Source organism: Callorhinus ursinus, unplaced genomic scaffold (assembly GCF_003265705.2).
Source record: "Callorhinus ursinus isolate GAN/ISIS: 27379988/994484 unplaced genomic scaffold, GSC_fseal_2.0 scaffold23, whole genome shotgun sequence".
Classification (NCBI taxonomy): Eukaryota; Metazoa; Chordata; class Mammalia; order Carnivora; family Otariidae; genus Callorhinus; species Callorhinus ursinus.
Genome location: NW_027397085.1, coordinates 10,426,656 through 10,449,525, shown reverse-complemented (window position 1 = coordinate 10,449,525; position 22,870 = coordinate 10,426,656). Strand labels below are relative to the sequence as shown.

General features: G+C 41.5%; 1 protein-coding gene and 1 pseudogene across 5 annotated transcripts in view; both read left to right on the top strand.

The window, feature by feature from the left end:
• MAST4 (microtubule associated serine/threonine kinase family member 4) overlaps window positions 1-22,870 on the top strand; it is a 546,892-nt gene that overhangs the window by 91,979 nt on the left and 432,043 nt on the right. The gene's annotated exons all lie outside the window — the stretch shown is intronic.
• Window positions 16,711-17,766, top strand: LOC112839820 (mitochondrial carrier homolog 2 pseudogene; annotated as a pseudogene).

Below are 22,870 nucleotides of genomic sequence, written 5' to 3'. Positions count from 1 at the left end.
CTTTGGGATGGAATGTTTTGAATATATCTGTGAAGTCCATTTGGTCCAATGTGTCATTTAAAGTCTTTATTTCCTTGTTGATGTTTTGCTTAGATGATCTGTCCATTTCAGTGAGGGGGGTGTTAAAGTCCCCCACTATTATTGTATTGTTGTCAATGTGTTTCTTTGCTTTTGTTATTAGTTGGCTATATAATTGGCTGCTCCCATGTTAGGGGCATAGATATTTACAATTGTTAGATCTTCTTTTTGGATAGACCCTTTAAGTAGGATATAGTGTCCTTCTTCATCTCTTATTACAGTCTTTGTTTTAAAATCTAATTTGTCTGATATAAGGATTGCCACCCCAGCTTTCTTTTGGTGTCCATTAGCATGGTAAATGGTTTTCCATCCCCTCACTTTCAATCTGGAGGTGTCTTTGGGTCTGAAATGAGTCTCTTGCAGACAGCATATCAATGGGTCTTGTTTTTTTTTTTTATCCAATCTGATACCCTGTGTGTTTTGATTGGGGCTTTTAGCCCATGTACATTCAGGGTAACTATTGAAAGGTATGAATTTAGTGCCATTGTATTGCCCGTAAGGTGACTGTTACCGTATATTGTCTGTGTTCCTTTCTGGTCTATGTTACTTTTAGGCTCTCTCTTTGTTTAGAGGACCCCTTTCATTATTTCTTGTAGGGCTGGTTTCATGTTTGCAGATTCCTTTAGCTTTTGTTTGTCCTGGGAGCTTTTTATCTCTGCTTCTATTTTCAGTGACAGCCTAGCTGGATATAGTATCCTTGGCTGCATATTTTTCTCATTAAGTGCTCTGAATATGTCATGCCAGTCCTTTCTGGCCTGCCAGGTCTCTGTGGATAGGTCTGTTGCCAGTCTAATGTTTCTACCATTGTAGGTTACAGACCTCTTATCCCGAGCTGCTTTCAGGATTTTCTCTTTGTCTCCGAGACTCGTAAGTTTTACTAGTAGATGTCGGGTGTTTACCTACTTTTATTGATTTTGAGGGTGGTTCTCTGTGCCTCCTGGAATTTGATGCCTGTTTCCTTCTTCAAATTAGGGAAGTTCTCTGCTATAATTTGCTGCAGTATACCTTCTGCCACTCTCTTTCTTTCTTCTTCTTCTCGGATCCCAATTATTCTAATATTGTTTCGTCTTATGGTATCACTCCTCTCTTGAATTCTGCACTCGTGATCCAGTAGTTGTTTATCTCTCTTTTTCTCCGCTTCTTTATTTTCCATCATTTGGTCTTCTATATCACTAATTCTCTCTTCTGCCTCATTTATCCTAGCATTTAGAGCCTCCATTTTTGATTGTACCTCATTAATAGCCCTTTCACTTTGAGTTGGTTAGGTTTTAGTTCTTTTATTTCTCTAGAAAGGGTTTCTCTAATATCCTCCATGGTTTTTTCAAGCCCAGCTGGTATCTTTAACATTGTCATTCTGAACTCTAGTTCCAACATCTTACTAATGTCTGTATTGATTAGGTCCCTGGCAGTCGGTACTGCCTCTTGTTCTTTTTTTTTTTTGAGGTGATTTTTTTCCATCTTGTCATTTTGTCCAGAGAGAATAAATGAATCAGAGAACAAAATTCTAACAGTGTAATAACGACCCCAGAGAAATATACACTAAACACATCAGAAGAGACGTGAAACCGGGGGAAAAGACAGGGAAAGAAAAGAAGAAAAAGAAAAAGATAAAAAAACCCCCAAACACCCAGAATGTGATCAAATATGATAAGGCTGGTGCATAGACCAGTGCCACACAGTAGATTTTGGGTGTATTTAGAAGAACGTGCCTCTCAAAATTTTAAAGAAAGAAAAACTTACATATGTGCAAAAATAAGGGTAAATACTATGAAGGGATGGAATATGACTGTAGAGATGAAAATTAGAAAAGATTTTAAAAAGGAATTGGTAAGAATTTGGTTGAAAAAGGAAGGAAGAGGTTTTTTTTGTTTTTGTTTTTTTTTAAAGGAGAGAATATGATCAGGCAGGAGGCTAGAACAAAGCCATACACTAGAGATTTAGGGTATATTTTGGTCTATTAGAAGAAACTGTATGCCATAATTTTAGAGAGAGAACAACTTATATATATATATATATATATATATATACCAAAAATAAAGTTAACTACTATGAGGGGATAGAATATGACTCTTAAAATGAAAAATAAAAAAGATTTTTTTAAAAAAGGGATAAGATGTTTGTTGAAAAAGGGAAAAAGAAAAATTCAAAAATAAAAAAAAAGGAAAATTAAAAAAATTAACTTTTAAAGAGTAAAGAATCATTGGAAAAAAGCCATGAATTCTCTGTGCAGTATTCCCCTAGTGCTGGCATTCTGCCGTTCTTGTTGATTGGTAAACTTGATCTTGGCTGGCTGTTCTTGCTGATCTTCTGGGGGAGGGGCCTGTTGCGGTGGTTCCCAAATGTCTTTGCTGGAGGTGGAATTGCCCCGCCCTTGCCGGTCAGGGCTAAGGAATCGGCTCAGGTTTGCTCTCGGGAGCTTTTGTTCCCTGCAAGCTCTCAATACAGCTTTGGAAGACGAGAAGTGAAAATGGCGGCCTTCCAGTCTCCGCCCTGGAGGAGCCGAGAACTCAGGGCCCCGATCCTCAGTGCGCCCCCAGAGAAGCAGTTAGTCACTCCCGTCTCCTGGTCTCCGGCCGCACTCTGTGCTCACCCGGCCTGTGACCGAGCATTTCTATCTCTGGAACCCGACTTGGTGTGGAGTCTCCAAACCCAGCAGATCCCTGCAGTGCGCTCCCACGCCGCTCCTCCCAGGGGAGGAAGGGGAGTCTCCCCGGATCTGCTGCTTGTTGGGTCCCTGCTGGAGGAGCAGTGGCCCAACTGTGCCGCCGATCACGGTTTATGGCAACCCCGAGCTGAAAGCCCACTCCTCGGCTCTGTCTCTGCAGCCGGCTTCCCCGCTCCGATACCTGGGAGTTCTGCTGCACTCAGGCACCCCCGGTCTTTCTGTGACCCCGAGGGTCCTGAGACCACACTGTCCCACCACCCTCCACTTAGCCACTGGAGCGACCTCCCTCAGTGGAGCCGACTTCTAAAAGTTCGATTTTGTGCTCCACGGCTCTGTCACTTGCCAGAAGCGGCCGATGGAGGCCCCCCTCCTCTGCCTTCTATCCTCCCGAATATCGCCTTGGATTCACTTCTCTGCACGCCCTACCTTCCAGTAAATGGTCGCTTTTCTGTTCAGAGAGTTGTTGCTATTCTTTTCTTTGATCTCCTGTTGAGTTCGTAGGTGTTCAGAATGGTTTGATCCCTATCCAGCTGAATTCCTGGGACCAGACGAAATTTAGGTCTCCTGCTCCTCCACCATCTTGCTCCGCCCCTCATGTTGATATATATTTTTTAAAGATTTTAGTTATTTGTGTGTGTGTGAGAGAGAGAGAGACAGAGAGCACAAGCAGGGGGAGCAGCAGGCAGAGGGAGAAGCAGGCTCCCCACTGAGCAGGGAGCCCGATTCGGGACTTGATCCCAGGCCCCTGGGATCATGATCTGAGCTGAAGGCAGCCACTTAACCGACTGAGCCACCCAGGCATCCCTCATATTAATATTTCTCAGCTGCCCCTTGCGATGACAAGATTTTCCTCCCTTAGCTTTAATGCCAGAGTAGAACTTAAGAACAGCGTAGTTCACAGTATCAGAATTCCAGCTGTATGCCCCAAGTTGGATTGATTCCTCATCAGCCTGCAGTCAGTTCTGTGCCTGTATTTCTTCCTCACTCCTATCCCTACAATATTCTGCTCTTTTTAAAAAATTACTTAGTAAGTTCTAATTTCTCCCTACTCCATTTCAAACCTCCTCTCCACCCTCCCCACAGCCTTGTAGGAGCTTGTGAGCCCTGTGGGCAGATATGATAACACGTATGTTTCTGGTAGTGCCAAATATGTAACTGTGCACCTTATATGGAAAGCATTTATACAAAATTTAAAATGTAGAATACAGCCATCATATTTTATGCTTATTTAGCTAATCTTTTTAGTGGTTTTAAATTGGTTGCTGTTTATAAGGCTTAAAGTCAAGGGTGCAAAGAAGGTCCTATTAAAAAAAAAAGTGCTTTTAGGGGATTGGTAGAAATCCTGATTTCAGTTACCTATCTGAAGTTGTTTGGTTTCATAACTTCCTTGTTTTCTGGTAGCTGTTTTTTTTTTGAGAATGAATTTGACTTTAAAAAAGACATTCATCATAAATTCAGTTGATATTTTCTGTCCTAATTGAAGGGGATGTAGCAGTTTTCCAGGTGCGTACGTATAGCACAGAACATTACGTTGTGAGTCTGTTGCATAAGTTGTCTAACTCTCTTTATAGCCAAGTCTTATATTCATGAGAATTGTCAAATTTTTCCACTGTTGGGTAAACCTTTGGCTTGCTTTGGACATTAATGCAGTGTGACTCAGAATCCTCCTACAGTCGTGCTTGCTCCATGTTTGTTTTTAAGCAAAGTTCCCAGAGAAGGTTCAGGTGACTTTGCCTTGAAGCACATCTCTGCCAAGTAAACCAAAGATGTTGACTTATTTTTCCAGACTCCTCTATATTAGCAATGACACTGGGCTCATTGGTAAGGGTGCCTGCAACTTTGACACACTTACTCAAATAGGTATGATGTAACCTTAGGAATGTTCTGGCCATCATATTTCCTGAAGCACTCTCTGGAACCAGTTCTGTTCATGGTTTCAGAGCAAGTTTGGGTCAGCTGAGCCTTAATGGTCAGGCTAATCTCTAACCATTTTGTAGACTTGAATTCTTCAGTGGTTGAACCTGCAGGGATGGCCAGGACCCTGTGCTCTGGGAGAGGGTAAGGATGAAAAAGGGTTGCTGAATCTTGAAATCTTTATTCTTTTCCTTCAGACAAGAAAAGTACCAGTCTTTCCACATTCTCTCTTAAATGGTTGGTAAATACTGCAGAATCATTCCTGGTGCTTCTGGAGTGAGACAGAGAGAAAAGCAGATTGCTTTATTATAATAGACTACCTGATGGAAAAATGATTCCCATTCAGGGCAGTGATTTCCTGGTCTGAGAACTAGGGTGACATTCTGGGCTCTTACTAGGGGATGGGAGAGGTGGGCAACAATCTTTTTTGGACCAAGACTGACCACCACAGCTAGTACTACAGATCCAGTAAAGACCTGCCCATGGCAGTCATTCTGGTGTGTGGGAACCGGGGATGGAGTTAACTGAAGAGGAACATTTTGTAAAGTTTGGCTTAAAAGGTCTACATTTAAATTTATGTCCCTAACCTTTCCTCATCAGAGTAAAATCACAAAAGAACTTCCAGGCTTTTCAGGCATTTCAACATTTATCCTATCACCAGAAAAAAAATTTGAGAGGAGGATCTGAGAGTCTCTTAGTAACAGTGTCTTAAGAGCCAGTAACTGCTCTGCTTAAACAGTTTAATTTTTTGCAATTTAAGCTTTAGTGAAAATGAAGACAGTTGGTTACTTTGATCTTCATAAAAATGCTTCATATTTGTGAAGACCATTAATTGTTACTTAGTATTCTTTTCTTCAGGCTATCTGATCTCATGTTGCTTCATCATTTTATCTTAGGTCTCTGCCGAAATAATCTTGTGAGCTGTTAGAGGAGAGACCAGGGCCAGATTCAGTCTGTATCCTAGTCTGGATTGCTTCATTTCCAGAGAGAGAGAGGAAGTTGGTCTCCTTGAAATTCTCGAGTTTCCTGAGCTCCATGGTGATGGCTCTGCCTCAGTCTATTCTTGCCTTCCTTCCAAAACCTACCACTGTTTCATCTTGCCTGCAAAACTTCAGTTCAGCACCTGTTAGTTTGACCCGCCTTGATCTTAAAAATGCAGTGGCTTCAAACTTGTTGGGAATTTTAGGCCTGCCCTTGTCTACCCATGGTAGTGACCTTCAAGGTGCTTGTCCCTGAAGTTGATGAATAACATCTCCAGTGACTATGTAACCTTAGCTCTGTGTTTCTAATTAAACAGTTTACTTTTTATCCTAACAGTCATTAAAAGGTACAGTGTCTGGTAGTGTAGCATATTGAACAGTACTATCCACGTGGGAAGCTTAACTATTACAAGGGGGTAAGAGGATCTCAAATTACATTCTCTTAGATCTTACTGAGTAGGAACATAGATCTTTTGGGTGGTTTTTTCACATGATTTGGGTACACCTAGAATTGGCCTTCCCTCTTGGAAAGCTTTACGTATATTGTCGGCATGTGATGTGGAAACTTTCTGGGGCAGTCAGAATCCTTGCAGTTGCATTAATCATTATAAGTAATAATTAATCTGCGTGGGTTGATGGAAAAGCTCTGTTCCCCCACTAACTGGGCATGTGACCTTAGACGAGTCATTTAGCTTGTAATGCCTCAGTTTCTTCATTTGTAAATTGAGACCCATGATACCCACCTTGTCTACTTCACAGGATCACTCATTTGAGGATTAGATAGGAATAAAGAAGTATTTGAATAACTTTGAAATATTTTGTCAGTATAAGGTGTTTAGTGCTATTAACAAGGATGAATATCTGGGAATGAGATTAATTTTCGTGTTTCTCAGATTTCAGAAACCATGTAACCTTTGTTGAGAAGCTGTAGAAGTTTGTTTTCATTGTCCAAGATTAGAAAGTATTTGCTGTGGTTTTCTTCTGATTATTGCTTCCCACCCTTGAGCTAAAATGTCACATGCCATTAGCTATTAATTTTCAGAAGATTTTCAAACTCCCTTTTCTTCTATTACTAGAATGTTCTGAAAGATACCTCAATGCTCCCTTCTCTTGCCTTGATTATGATTACTTCATCCAAGCTGTGGACCCTTTATGGGCTTTCTTCATATACTTGTTTGAGTTGTGAAAGAAAAAAATACGGTTAAAGAATTTCTTATCCAGCCCTGTTTTGAGATGGTCACTTTGAAGACAGGGCAGGCCATAGAACTTTTGATGGAGTTGTTTTTACTTTAATAACCTTATCTCAATAGTTCTGTAAGTGTGAATGGGTCTACTGGTGATTATGCTGATGGTACCTTTTATGTAGAATGGCTACTCTGCATCCAGCAGTGTGAGGCCTTTGGGACATCTTGAATTGAAATTGGTTTCAATTTAGGGTGGTAAATAAGAATTGGGCATTTTCACTTCACCATACTCATTGCATGATTGTTATTGAGGTCACTTTGCTAAGTGACTGAGACCAAAGTGTTTAAGAACTGCTCTCCTAGGCCTGGTCCACACCAATAACTGCCCACATCTCCAGAATTTCAGTTTCAAATATTTCTTTATTTGACCACCACTTCCTACCCTCCCACTTATGTACTCCGCCATTCCTTTATTTGACCACCACTTCCTACCCTCCCACTTACGTACTCTGCCATTTCTGCTTGGAAACCTCTAATCCTCAGGCTTTGCCTGTGTTTCATAGTCTTTCATCCCTCTCATGCTCTGGCTTCCCTCCCAATCCAGCTTCGAGTAGGTGCACTGTACTTCAGCAAATCCCTTGTCTCTCTCTCTCTGCCAGTGGACAGTTGTTCACACAGACCTGACGATGTAAAATGTAGTCGTGGAGCCTACAGTTGAATATTCTGCAGACCGTCAACAAAACCGGGCTCACTGGCTCACTGCAGCTCTGCTGGACCATTTTGTTCCCATTCCCTGAGATGGTGGTGTCATGACACCTCTCCTACCCTGTTCTCTCACCTTCTCTACTGGGTTGCCCACCCTTACACACTCACCCTTCATCTTGTGTCTACTGCAACCCTACACACACCTGGTTTTCTTCTCCCTTACTGGCTGCTCTTCTCCTGATGGTTTTAGAGGACCTCCTCCTCTGCTTGATCTACAAGGGTTGGCATGGTTCTGCACTTTGTCCGTGGCTCTTTTCTCCCTCTAGACCTTTTTTAAAAAGTGAGCTCCTAGTCGCTTGACTATAAACACACCTATAAGGTGGTGTGTCCTGCCCTCATCTCTCTCATGAGCACCAGATTCTTGGTCCAGCTGTCTGCCTGGCATCTCCACTTGGATATCTGAAGGGCATCTTCATAAGCACAAGACGGGGTTCTAGGTTCCCCATCTCATAAATGGAACCACCGTGTGCACTCAAGAGGCCCCTAAGCTGTGAATCATTCTTCGTTCCCCTGTGTTCTTCACACCCCCACCTCGTTCTGTACATTAGATGATCACTTCTAAACCACTCCTTCTCACCACCTCCACTGTCACAGCACCACATTTTGCCCTGGGACTCTCCCCCAGTGCTGTTCCCCCTTCTCCTTCCTAACATCCTTCCTCTGTTTATCAGCTTGTATCTTGTCTAAAGCATAAACTAAGTCATGGTACTCTTCTGCTTAAAATCTAGTGGCATCTCAATGCAATTAGGATAAAACCAAACTTCTTTTTGCCCCCCACCACAGGCCATGTGTGACCCAGCCCCCTTCGCTGGTTCAGACCCCCTCCAGCAAGGCCTCCCCAGCCACACTTGCCCTTCCGCTTCCAGCATTAATACCTAGCTCTTGTCTCGGAGTCTTGGAGTTCGCTGTTATCTCTTCCTTGAATGCTGTCTGCCTTAGATCTTGTGGTGGTTTCTCCTCATTGTTTAATTCTCCCTCAGAGGTGGTGTCCCTCGGAAAAATGCCCTCACCGCCCTAGCTGAGGTGCAGCCTCGCCCCCCAGCGCCGGTGGTCTCCGGCTCCCGCCGTACTTGCTTGTCCGCAGAGAGCCTCATGTCCTCGCACATGTGCCTGTTGGGGTGGATGCCCGTCCGTCTTCTGCGTTTGAGCGCATCTTCTGGAGGCTTTGGTCTCGCTCACCCCTACATGGGCAGTGCTTGTGTCATGGTACGGCGCTGTGGCTGAAACCGGCCGCGTACGGTCCCTGCTTAGTTGTGGCTGTCGTCCGTAGCCTGGGATCTTTCTGCCTCTACAGCTGTGGCCCTACAGGGCCACTTCCCCCCACCCCTTCCCTCGTAGCGTAAGGTGTTAGGGCTAAAATGGAAGCGGGTATTTGTGTTTGCTCTAGCGGCAGCACAGAGAATAACGAATTACACTTTAAGAAGCAGAATTTTATTACCTTTGCGTCTGTTAGCACCAAGATGGTTTATAGAAATTTGTCTGCTGTTTCATGATGGAAAATTCCGGTAGTTCCTGTCTCACCGTTGTAACCCCATACAAATTGGTCTTCTCTTTTTTCTAGTTGGTACTTTCTTTAATCTTGGTGAAGTCCCTTAAGCCTTAGATTTTGGTCTGATACGTGCAAGTGCTTTGACTTTTGTGTTAATGTTGTTACAACTTGTCAAATTTGGGCAGCCTATTAGAATTTTATCAGCCAAAAAGTCACATTGAAGTAGAAAGAAATTGCTTATTGAAAGGCTTTATTAAGAGTTAAAATATTTATTACTTTATTTTTCTTTTTAAACTTCTTAGTGCAATTCTTGTGTAGACCATGTAGCAATTTAGACCATTGAGAAGTGCGCCTTTCTAGCTGATTTTTCCTAAAGATCGTCCTGCCTAGAAGTGCCTTCTGCTTGTAGCCTTCTCTGTCTGAATGTTCATCTGTTGTGATGGGAAGCAAGACTGTGAGCAGGTGCTTTCTCTGAATGAAATGGGGCTGTAACATAGATATATGTCATCATTGCATTTGGATTTCTGGATAACATACTGAGATACTTTTTTTTTTTTTCTTCCCCTAAAGCAAATTGCTTAATGTGTGGGCTTTTTTTTTTTGTCTTTGTAAACACACTGAGAAATAGACCTTTGGAATGATTTAAGACTGCAATTTGGAAATAGGTTTTTAATTTTTTGTGATAGATTGTAAATACTGCTTACCTTTTACTATTTATAATAGAATGAGGTATATTTATTCCTTAATCATGAATGTAATCATTAATATAATTACTGAAGTATTGACTATCATTGCTAATGATGAGTATTACTGAAGTCACTACTACTGAGTATTTTAACATTTGAGCAGATGGTGATGAAGTTTGAATGGTAGTAGCTGACTCAGACTTGGCTATTATTGCATAGGTTGGATGCTGATGACATTGGAGATACATTGCACAACTTGCTTTCCTATGAATGTATCTTGAGTGCATTCTGAGTTGGTGGCACTCATGTTGCATGTCTTATAGCACCTGGCTGTATTTTCTTTTGTGTTGTTTTGCTTCTCTTCCATTTTTTAATTATCGAGGTGCATCCCTGTGTCTCTGTTCACAGAACCTCTTAGAACTAGTTTTCTGTTTCCTTCACTGATTTTTGTGCTGGTCTGGATCTCACACCAGGCAAGGCAACGCACCTTTGCTTGTCTAGTTTCCTGTGGTCCATTAGACGTTGATTTTCTCATCTTGAGTTTCTTAAGGGCTTAAGGCTACCACTGTTTGAATTTAGATGTTTCTTTTTAGTTAGGGCTTCATTTTAAAGAAAATTGTTACTTTTTTTTTTAGAACTTGATCTTCAGTAAACCCAACATAAATGATGGGAAAAGAAGTAGATTTGAAATGGAGGGAATAGGTCAATTCCTAATGCTGGGATTTCACAGCCTTGAGTTAGTTGCTTAACTTACTTTTTTCATTTGCTTAACTTTTCTTGGACGTGATGGGCATACCTACCTTATAGGCTGTCGTTAAAAAAAATTATGTGAAAATGCCTTGGAAAATACTGGTTTTCACCTCTCAGAGGACTCAGCTTTACCAAAAACATGGACTTTTCAAGTTAAAAACTTTTTTTTAAAGATTTATTTATTGGTTAGGGTGGGGAGAGAGAATCTCAAGGAGACTCCCTCCTGAGCACAGAGCCTGACATGGGGCTCAATCCCAGGACCCTGAGCCGAAATCAAGAGCTGGCTGTTTGACTGAGTTGCCCAGATGCCCCTCAAGTTAAAAACTTTTTAAAAATTAAATTCACATATGGTTCTTTTATACTTTTATAATTTTGTTCTTGGGCTAGTGTGATCCAGAGTTGATAAGTAAGATACAGATTTACATACCTGATTTTTTTTCTTGTAAGCATTTATATGTCTTTATTATGCCATGTCTGTTGTATTTTTTTTTAAAGATTTTATTTATTTGAGAGAGAGAGTGAGAGCATGAGAGGGGGGTAGAGTCAGAGGGAGAAGCAGGCTCCCCACTGAGCAGGGAGCCCAATGTGGGGCTTTACCTGGGGTCTCTGGGATCATGACCTGAGCCAAAGGCAGACACTTAAACCAGCTGAGCCACCCAGGTGCCCTTGCCATGTCTGTTTGGAATGTCAAAGTCGTTCTTCTAAAAGTACATTCAATTGAGCTGAGTCATTTGTTGATCAGAAAAATGGCTGTAGTAGAGTACTTACTAAGTGCCAAATGTTCAACCTTAGTTCAGCCTTAATTAGGAGGTGGGAATCGTAACAACTACAAAGATTACATGAGGTAAGTTATACAGGGACTTAGCACATTTAAGAAATAACTGTTAAGTAATAGGTTCTGAGCTATAGGCTAGACTTTGTTTTCCCTACAGCTGCTGTTCCAGCCTTCCCCCTCCTCCCTGATGCTCCGTATTCTACTTACCCTCTTATGAAATGCCTGCCACAGATCACCATTGTTCCTGCTCCTGTGCTTTACTCTTACATATCTTTTGTGTCTTCCTGTGCATAAGAATCTGGAGCTTATTGTCCTTTAAGTAGACAGTCAGAAATTTCATATATTTTAGGGTACCAGGTACTCTGGAAGAGGGATCACTCAATTAGCATGAGGGTTCTTATGGGCTTCCTAATCTGGGATCAAGCTGTGAATATTTTGTGTCTCCCAAGCCACAGAAACTGCACTGAGTAGTCATCATGGTTCTTCTGGGGACCTAGTTCCTGGATGGGGCTCCCTTCCAAAATGATCCGGAAGCTGTTTCTGGAGAGTGGATATTGGAGGGGCAGATTTCACGTTTTTTATTTACATGCAGTAATTTAGAATTCTGCTTGCACAGATTCATTTGAGATCATCTAAAGATTAAACTTACCATGTGCTGTCTGCATTTCCCCACAGCTTCCTTTTTTTCTGTTTTTAATGGGTATAGCATGAGCATGTTTAGAATGATAATGACAGAAACCTCACCATAATTAAATACATGTGCTGCTTTAGTTGTACGAAAGTCCCAGGTGTGTTTCTAATCTCTGCTCTACTGGTACATAGGAATTTCTTTTTTTAAGATGAAAACAAAAGATATAAATGATAAAAACAAAATCTGAGCCAAATACGTAATTATACAGGCGAATGCTGTGGTGTGATTTTGGATGGCACAAATTATGTTTCATAGGAATGGTTTTAGGTCCCCCCAAGTCTGTTCTGACACCTCCATTTAAGATGTTGTGAAATGCAAACCTTGTTGACTACAGAATTCCGTTTTCAGCCTGCGTTCTTAGAGCCATATGCCTGGCATTTACCATTAAACATTATTTAAAATCTGAGCCCTCAGAACCTTGTGACTTACCATCAGAAGACATGTTTCCATGGTTCCCTTAGAATACTCACTTTGTTTTAATGTGTTAATCAGTGACTCAACCAAAATTAATCAATAAATTCAAAGTCCTTTTGTATATTGTAATTATAACAGCCCACATGTTTCAGTATGTGCTGTGTGTTAGGCAGCATGTTGAAGGCTTGGTGTAGATTATTTTGTGTTCTCTTCCAGCACCTCTCGGGGTAGGTACTGTTGTCCCTAGAATACTGGTGGGGAAGTGAGGTGAAGTAACTTCCCCATGGTCACACAAGCTCTAAATGGTAGTATCAGAGGCCAAGGCCCCGTGCCAGTAGCATGTACTGTATGTTGCTTTGGGTCTTAAACTGTCCTCAGTATAAGAATCAGTTGGGAAGTTGATTAATATGAAGATATGAAGATATCTGGGCACTGTCCTGAGATTAGTAAACTCTAGCTGCAGCCTAGGAATCTGCATCTTTAATAGCCAACCCCCTGTGATACCAGTTGAATTGATCCAGGGACTACTCTGAGAAATAGTGCTCTACTGTCCCCAGAATTTTTATTCATCTTCAACAGTACAAGGGACTTGAGGGTAGCAGAGACACCTTCACCATCTGATTTACGCCTGTGATCATGACCGTAATCCATGCCTGAGGCGGAGAGGGTTCAGTAAATATGCCAAGGTGAGTTGGAGGACAGAGCCAAGCCCAAACACACCCCTTATTCATAATACCATGTGAAATGGAAGGGGGGGGCAATTTGTAATTTGAAATTTAAATTTATTGTAAAAGGAAGTAGCATTTGAGGTTAATAAGACATGTCATTCTGTATATTCTTTTAGGGAATGTTAATTGTCATGATTGTTGTCCATAACTTCTTACCGAAAGCTACTCTGCCAAAACGTAGAATTTTCTAGGAAAATGTGTGTTCTGATGGTGGAACAGAGAAATAGTAATTTTATGTTGTTTAAAGTGATGAGATGAAGCCCTCAAGCCAGTGTTTCATAAACATTCTTCATCTTCGGTTAGTCCCTATCTTTCTTCAGACCAGGCATTTTGAATAATTGCCATTATGTAAAATGGGGATTTAGCTCTCTGGGGACAATCCAGCAGAGTTTAACTTAGATTGATAAATAGCCATAGCTGAATTACTCTGTGTTGAGTAAATGTTTTGAGCACAGGAAACTTTGCTCTTAGGCTTTATCTGAACATCTAAAAATAACAGTGGTAATATATAGTTTCTTTATAATCTGGCGTAAGTCAGGGAACTATAAATGCAGTGCTAGTCTTTGAAAACTATTGTAATTTTTTTGTTTTGCCTTAATTTTTTATTGAAGAATTGACATAAAGTATTGTATTCGTTTCAGGTGTACAACATAGTGATTTGGTATTTATATACATTTTGAGGTAGTTACCACAATAAGTCTGATAGCCATCTGTCACCATACAAGGCTGTTACATTATTATTGACTTTATTCCCTATGCTGTACATTACATCCCCATGTCTTATTTTATAACTGGGATATCGTATCTCTTCATTCTCTTCATCTCTGCTCTCTCCCTCCCCTCACCCCCCCACCCCTTTGGCAACTGCCAGCTTGTTCTCTCTGTATCTAGGGGTCTGTTTCTGTTTTGCTTGTTCTTTTTTTTGTTTTCTTTTGTTTTGTTTTTTTTTTTAGATTCCGCATGTAAGTGAAATCATATGGTTTTGGTCTCAGTCTGACTTATTTCGCTTTGTGTAATACCCTGTAGGTCCATTCATGATGTTGCAAATGACAAGATAGCACTTTCAAAGCTGTTGTAATTTTTACTTGAAAGTATACCTGCCCTGGGTGGCTCAGTTGGTTAAGCATCTGCCTTCGGCTCGGGTCATGATCTCAGGGTCCTGGGATCGACCCCCCCCCATTGGGCTCCCTGCTCAGTGGGGAACCTACTTCTCCCTCTGCGCCCCCCTCCCCTGCTCGTGCATGTTCTTTCTCTGTCAAATAAATAAGTAAAATATTTTTAAAAAAAGTGCCCTAACTCTGAAAGCTCTGTGGTGCCCCTGGACTTGGAGCAGTAAGGCTCCATCTGGGCCTTAACCTGTTTCCCTATAGGGAGGCTTCCACCTGAAGAGAGCCCAGTCTGACTTAAGAAGATACCAGTAGAGGGCCAGAGCTCTTCTGCTCCTGAATTCCAGTTCCTCCTCATGGAGGCCTATGAGCTAGCCACTACTGTTGAAAGTGATAGAAAAGGTTAATTCTTTTGTGGACTGGAAATACCGGATCGACTAGCATACAACAGGTTCTACTTTAGCACTCATTTGTGGCAATTTTCAAGCACCTTGTGTGGTAGTGGTGGTCACAGCTGTGTGTCCTTCGTACCTGGGTTGGGCTGCAGGTGGGGGAGGATGGTACTGGATGGGTGCATCCCTCTTCTGGGGCCGTCGCAACAAAATATCAGGGTCTTGGCTCTAACAAGAGACATTTATTTCCTCACAGTTCTGTTGGCTGGAAGTCCAAGATCAAGGTGTTGGCAGGGTTGATTTTATTCTGAGGGCCTTTCTCTTTGGCTTGTAGGTAACCATCTTCTTCCTGTGTCTTCACATGGTGGTTTTTTCTCTGTGCTTGTGTCTTAATCTCCTTGGATTGGGTTAGACACTACTCTAGTGACTTCGTTTAATTTTAATTGCCTCTTTGAAGACTGCATCTCCAAATATAGTCACAGTCTGAGGTACTGGGTCTTAGAACTTCAACATATGAATTTGATGGTGGAGATGTAATTCAGCCCATAATTGGGAAAATGTTTAGACCCTGGAGTGATAAACACAAAGGACATATACTATGGTAAAGAGCAGTGCCTTTCAAACTCTTTATTGTGAAGTATTTGAACTCTTTGTGTTGACTTCAAAGGGTTGATTTCTTGGGCTAGCATGCATTCAGTACTGCGTAATGAAATAGTTACTACGAGGCAAGAGCCTGTGTTGTCATGGATAATACTAACAGTTACCATTTGAGTGTCCGTAAGTACCAGATCTGTCACACATCTATTCTGGTCTTTCCAGGGAAGGGGATGGGTGCTGATAGATGCATTTAAAATGAGGAGACTAGAAATCAAAGAAATAACTTTTCTAAGTTCACAAAACTACCAAGTGAGAGTCAAACCCAGCTGTGCAAAGCTTGTCCTGGTTTTATTATACCCTGCGGCCCCTGTAGCTAGCATGTTTGCTTTTATGATTTGTGGAAGAAAGTGTAAGACTTGGGAGTTGGAAAAATGAGATTAGTGTCTTGGCTTAACCGCCAGCTTGGGTTACACTTAACTCTGAACTGCATTTTCTTTTTTTTTCTTAAAAATAAAATCTTAAAAAAAGAAATCTCTACACCCAAGGTAGGGCTCAAACTCACAACCCTTAGATCAGGAGTTGCATGCTCTCCTGACTGAGCCAGCCAGGCCCCCCAGCACTGCATTTCCTTTCCTTTTCCTGTTCCTCTTCTTTCCTTTTTTAAAAATATTTATTTATTTGAGAGAGAGAGAGAGAGAGAGAGCATGCACGCACACGAGTGGGGGGAGGGGCAGAGGGAGAGGAAGAAGCAAACTCCCTGCCGAGCAGGGAGCCCAGACATGGGGTTCCATCCCAGGACCTTGGGATCATGACTTGAGCCGAAGGCAGACAACCGACTGAGCCACTCAGACGTCCTGCACTGCATTTTCTTAATCGTGAAGCAGCATGGGTATGACTGTCTGGCCAGTGGCTGAAAGATGGCATGGCACTGTGAATGGGCCTCTCAGAGTCTCAGTGAGCTCTTGGTGATGTTGAATTTTATTGGTAGAGGTAGGATTGCATGACACAAAGAATGCTTTGTTGGAGCTCATCATATGTAACTGACTTCAGTGAGCTGCTTGAACTCTGAGCTTTGGTTGCCTTTTCCATAAGAAGGACAGTAGCGGCTTCCGTGCGGTAACCATTGCACGCTGTTCTGACCTCCTTATTGGGATTGAGTTTGTGGTTGGCTTTCTGCATTCCCTCAACTTGGCCTTCGGTTTATAGGGGATAAACAGTCATTTCCCTCTAGTTATAGTGAGCTGCAGATTTGCCTGCTGTTCAGGTCTTAGACGGGTTTTCTGTTGTAAACCCATTTGTTAGCCATTAATTGTTTAAAACGGTAATGATAACATGCAAAAGAATTGAATTTCAGTTTTCATGCATTTTCTTCAACAGAAAGTGAATTTATTTCCTGGGGTGGTAGCATGTGTTTGAGAACATAGAAATTTTCTGGGGAAAAAACACATTTAAAAATGCTGAGATTTTGAGCGGCTTGGCCGCTCAGTGGCTCGGTCTGTCCGTCCGCGGGTGCCATCATGGTGGACGTGGCCAGTCAGGTGCTCCTGGGCTCCGGCCTCACCATCCTGTCCCAGCCGCTCATGTACCTGAAGGTGCTCATCCAGGTGGGATATGAGCCTCTTCCTCCAACAATAGGACGAAATATTTTTGGGCTGCAAGTATGTCAGCTTCCTGGTCTCTTGTTATGCTCAGCACATTGCGAGCATCGATGGGAAGTGTGGGTTGTTCACAGGCTTAACTCCAAGACTGTGTTCAGGTGTCCTTGGAACTGTGGTCCATGGTAAAGTTTTACAGCATTACCAGGAATGTGACAAGGTTGAGGATTTAGGCCCCGGAAATGTACAGAAAGAAGTCACACTTTCCTTTGACCAAGTCATCAAGGAGACAACTCGAGAGACGATGGCCCGTTCTGCTGCTACCCTCATCACACATCCCTTCCATGTGATCACTCTGAGATCTATGGTACAATTCATTGGCAGAGAATCCAAGTACTGTGGACTTTATGACTCCATAGTAACCATCTATCGTGAAGAGGGCATCCTAGGATTTTTTGCGGGTCTTATTCCTCGCCTCCTAGGTGACATCATTTCTTTGTGGCTCTGTAACTCACTGGCCTACCTCGTCAATACCTATGCACTGGACAGTGGGGTTTCCACCATGAGTGGAAATGAAGAGTTATTCCCAAGCTGTCACAGGATTTTTTGCCAGTATGTAGACCTATCCCTTTGTGCTTGTCTCTAATCTCATGGCTGTCAACAACTGTGGGCTTGCTGGTGGATGCCCTCCTTACTCCCCAGTATATACTTCTTGGATAGATTACTGGTGCATGCTACAAAAAGAGGGAAATATGAGCCGAGGAAATAGCTTGTTTTTCCGGAAGGTCCCCTTTGGGAAGACTTATTGTTGTGACCTGAGAATGTTAATTTGAAGATGTGGGGCAGGGACAGTGACATTTCTATAGTCCCAGATGCACAGAATTATGGGAGAGAATGTTGATTTCTATACAGTGTCGCGCGCTTTTTTAATAATCATTTAATCTTGGGAAAATGGAAAAAAAATGCTGAAATTTTAAAATTATGTGAAAATGGGATAGGTATTAATAAGAATTTACACTGAGAGATAGTTATGGGGCTGTGCCAGTAGAAAGCATATAATTTTCTCTGTTAAGACTTTGTTTTTCAAAGCTAGACTTTTCTTTCATGCCTGTTACTGTTTTTTTCCTAAAAGTACCCAAAACATTTTTTACAGGTGGCTGTTTCATAGAAATTTTCTGTGAAATTCTTTAATTTTTCCTTCCGTTAAAATTTCCACATCTCCAGAAAGGCACCAAGAATATCACAGACACAACCCAGATTTAGCTGTTGTTGACAGTTTGCTTTCTTTCAGGTTTTTTTCTAGATTCTCAATTTCCCGAAGCTTCAAAATCCTTCATTGTTCTGCCTTTCGGGTAACTGAGAATGTATGTTTTGAGCTTGACCATATTACCTTCAGGGACATTGAGGTGTCAAAATGCATTTTCAAAGCCATATTGACATTCTGACTATTGATCTCTCCATTTCCTATTGAGTTTACTATAAAATTATTTTATATGCAGTTATATGATTTCAGTGAAAATCTAGTGAAATTAAGAATTCAGTGGGATTGAGGTGTACAGTGCTCATTCTACATGTGAATTTTGGGTGGGAGTGCAGTGTTAAGCCTATTCCCATATCACTGTGTTAATGGTGAAACTGATTCACAATAGACCAAATGTGGGATAAAGAGAGTCACCAGGGTGTTGGAATCTCCACTTGGTGACATACTGGCTTTGTGATTCTCAGTGTCTCCGAGCCTCTTCTGGTACATGTAGGTGTTGCAGTAAGGTGATCTTAAGCTTTAGAAAATGAAGCGTTCCACCCAGGTTTGGTGCCATACAGGCATGTAGACTGCAAACTGTTTGAACTGTAGGACGGACTCTTAGCTTTTCCAGCCGGCAAATACCTTCATACCCTTGGCCCCAATAATATAAGGGAAGAAAAAGTACTAGTCTCTGCTGCCTCCCTCCTTACATTGTTAAAGTCAGGACTTGCCCTTTCTGGAACTGGCATGACCCATCTCTGCTTCGGTCCTCCTTGTAATGCTTTAAGTTTAACTTCTTCCCTGTCTCTACTGGATTTATTCATTTAGAATTATAGAAACTGTGTGACTTTGCATTCAGATTCATTCTGATCTGATATGCCAGAGGAAGCAGTGGTTGGGGTGTGTGTGTATTGCTATTTCCTAATAATATGTATTAGGAAAATACTATATGTTTCTTTTAAACTCTATCATGCTATAGTGGTGTTGGTTATGTTTTCTAATATGTAACATGTCAAGGTCAAAGTATTATTACTTTTATTGTTCTTGCACTTGATAAGAGTACAAGAGAGAAGGACCCTGTGGTTGCCTCATGACCTTGTGAGCTGGGCATGCCTTTTCTCACTGATTGTTGTCTTTCTTCATCTTTTTTCCCTAGATGTGAGACTACAGACACATGCCCACCTTCCCTAGCCCAGTGGATTCACTGGAGCTTCTCTACTAAATTCTTAATCTAACTTTGTTAGTATAACATAATGGGTGGAATTGTTGGAAAGCTGGAATTGTCACTCTAGACTCTTTATTTGCAAAAACCTCATGTTCTGTTAGAATCATTGATTTATTTTTGTTTGTTCAGAATCTAATTCTTCTGGTTTCCTTATCGACTTCCTGGGTATAGTCAGTGGCCTCCTTATCTTTGTTTCTCTCCCTCACAGTGTGAGAGTGGCCACGCAGTGGATTGCTCCCAACCAGGGCCTCCCCTAGAGGGATTTATTTTATGAGTCATTTGGATCTAATGGTTAAAAAGAAAAAAAAAAAACAGTTAAAATAACCACACAAAACCTCTGTTGATGTATACTACATGGATAGAAAAGTATACACATTACTTGTGTGTAATTTGATGAATTTTCTCAGCGTACATTAGACCCATGTAACCACAACCTTTATTAAGAAATAGATTCCTCTTCCAGATGCTCTTGTGCATCCCTTCAAGTCCCTGCCACTTCCCAGAGATCACGGCTGTTCTGACCTCTGCCCCTATGCGTTCATTTGACCTGTTATTGAACTTGATAGGAAGGCCATCCTACACTGTGCCCCATTGTGTCTGGTTTCGTTTTCCAACTGGGATGCCTGTGAAAATCCTGCCTGTTGTCATGGGTAACAGTTGTGTATTCTTTCCCATTTCTGTATAGTACCCCATTGCATCAATTTCCTGTTACTGTTGTAACTGAGTATCACAAAGCAGTTTAAAGCCCTGCAACTTTATTGTGGTACAGTTCTGCAGGTCAGAAGTCTGCAGTTGGGGCTGAAGTCACCGTGTTGGCGGGACTCCGTTTTGTAGACTCTGAGGGGAGACTCTGTTTCCTTGTCTTCTGCTTCTCATGGCCACCTGGATTCCTTGGCCTGAGGCTGCTCTCTCCATTGTCAAAACATGTCACTCCAGTATTGGCTTCCTCTTCACTTTACCTCTTCTGTCCTCAAATTTCCCTCTGCCTCCCTCTTAGAAGAACACGTGGGATTACAATCAGGGCCCACTTGGATCTTCTCCCCATCTCAGTCTCCTTAACTTAATCACCCCTGCAACATCCTTTTGCCGTGGAAGGTAGTAGTCACAGGTTCCAGGGATTTGGATGTGGAATTTTGGGAAGGGAGCATTTTTCTGACCATCACACCCATTGTGTGAAGATACTACTATGGTTTTATCCCTTATGCCATTAACAACGTGTGTTGTTTTCAGTGGGGCGTCACTATGAGTCCTGCTGCCATGGGCACTCTTACATGTGGTATTTCATGACAATTGCATGTATCTATCTAGGAGTTTGGTTTTATGGTAATGTGTAAGTTTTGACCTTAGGAATCAGTGCCCATCAGTTTTTTCAAAGTGTTTATACCAAGTTAAACCCCTCCTAGCAGTGTATGAAAGTTCCAGATACCTGTTATAAGGAACAGAGCATAGTTTTGACCTGGCAGCTTTGTTTCAGAATTTAACTCATCGGTAGCTCCCATTTTAGACCCTTTGTATATAATCCAGGATTTTTCAAAGTACATTTATGTGAACAGTCCTGAAGAGTAATGTAGGAGAAAAGTCTTCTTCACAAACTGAGGGTTGCTGGAGTGGAGGGGGGTGGGAGGGATGGGGTGACTGGGTGATGGACATTGGGGAGGGTATGTGTTGTGATGAGCCTTGGGTATTATATGAGACTGATGAGTCACAGACCTGTACCCCTGAAATAAATAATACATTATATGTTAATTAACTGAATTTAAATAAAAAAACGAATTTGGGAAATACTGGATCCTGCTAGGAGATTCACTTTGCAAATGAATGTAGTAAAGATTTTAAGCCTGAGGGGCACCTGGGTGGCTCAGTCATTTAAGCATCTGCCTTTGGCTCAGGTCATGATCTCAGGGTCCTGGGATTGAGCCCCTCATCGGGCTCCCTGCTCAGCGGGAAGCCTGCTTCTCCTCCTCCGACTCCCCCTGCTTGTTTTCTCTCTCTCGCTGTCTCTCTGTCAAAATAAATAAATAAAATCTTTAAAAAAAAAGGATTAAAAAAAAAGATTTTAAGCCTGTATTATTTCTGTTTGATTTGTTTCCAAAGTGGATTTAATTTTGACTCAGTTTACCTCCATTGAAGTCTGAAAGAAAAAGACTTCCAAGGAATACTCTTTAAAGATTCTAGAAGAAAACCATTACTCAGGATGATTTTTTATTAAATCTTTTTAGAGTGAAGTTTATAGTTCACAGAAGAATGGAGAGGCAGGTAAAGAGATTTCCTATATACTCCCAGCCCCTGTGCATGCACATTCTCTTCCACTATCCATGTCCCCTACCGGAATGGTTTATTTGTTACCATTGATGAATCTACATTGACACATCACATCATGATTACCCCAAATCCGTGGTTTACCTTAGGTTTCACTATTGATTTTGTACATTCTGTAGCTTTGAACAAATGCGTAATGACATCCATCATTATCATATCACGCAGAGTAGTTTAACTGCCCTAAAAATTCTGTGTTCCACCTGTTTATCCCGCTCCCACCGGCTCAACTTGTGGCAACCACTGATCTTTTTACAGTCCCTATAGTTTAGCCTTTTCCAGAATGTCATGTGGCTGGAATCATATAATATAGGTTTTTCAGATTGGCTTTTTTCACTTAGCAATGCACATTTGAGGTTCTTTTATGTCTTTTCATGGCTTGATAGCTCTTTTCTTTTTAGTGCCAAATAATACTCCATACTCTGGTGTATCCATTTACCCTACTGAAGGACATCTTGGTAGCTTCCAAGTTTTGGCAGTTACAAACAAAGCTGCTGTAAATATCCACGTACAGGTCCTTGTGGGGACATAAGTTTTCAACTCCTTTGTTTAAACACCAGGGAACATGATTGTTGGATCATATGGTAAAAGTATGTTAGTTTTCTAAGAAACTGCCAAGCTGTCTTCCAAAATGGCTCGGCCAGTTTGCATTCCTACCAGCAATGAATGATAGTTACCGTTGCTTCACATCCTTGCCAGAATTCAGTATTATCAGTCATTTGGATTTTGGGTATTCTCATGGGTGTATATGGCAACTCATTTAGTTTTAATTTATGTTTTCTGGGTGGCATATGATATGGAGTATCCTTTCATATGCTTATTTGCTATATGTATATCTTATTTGGTGAGATGTCTATCCAGGTTTTTGGCTAAATTTTTAATTGGGTAGTTTGTTTTTTTAGGGTTGAGTTTTACGAGTTCTTTATGTATTTTGGTTAACAGTCCTTAATCAGATTTGTCTTTTGCAAATACTTTGTCACAGTCTGTGGCTTATCTTCTCATGCTCTTGACACTGTCGTCCACAGAGCAGAAGTTTTTAATTGTAGTCCAGTCCAGCTCTCATTTCTTTCATGAATCACACTTTTGGTATTAAATTTCAAAAGCCATTTCCATACCTGAGGTCATCTAGGTTTTCTCTTATGTTCCAGGAGTTTTATAGTTTTCTATTTAACATTTAAGGCTAAGATACATCTTGAGTTAATTTTTGTGAAGGGTGTAAGGTCTGCATCTAGAGTCATTTTCTTGCATGTACATGTTGCAACACCATTTTTTTGAAA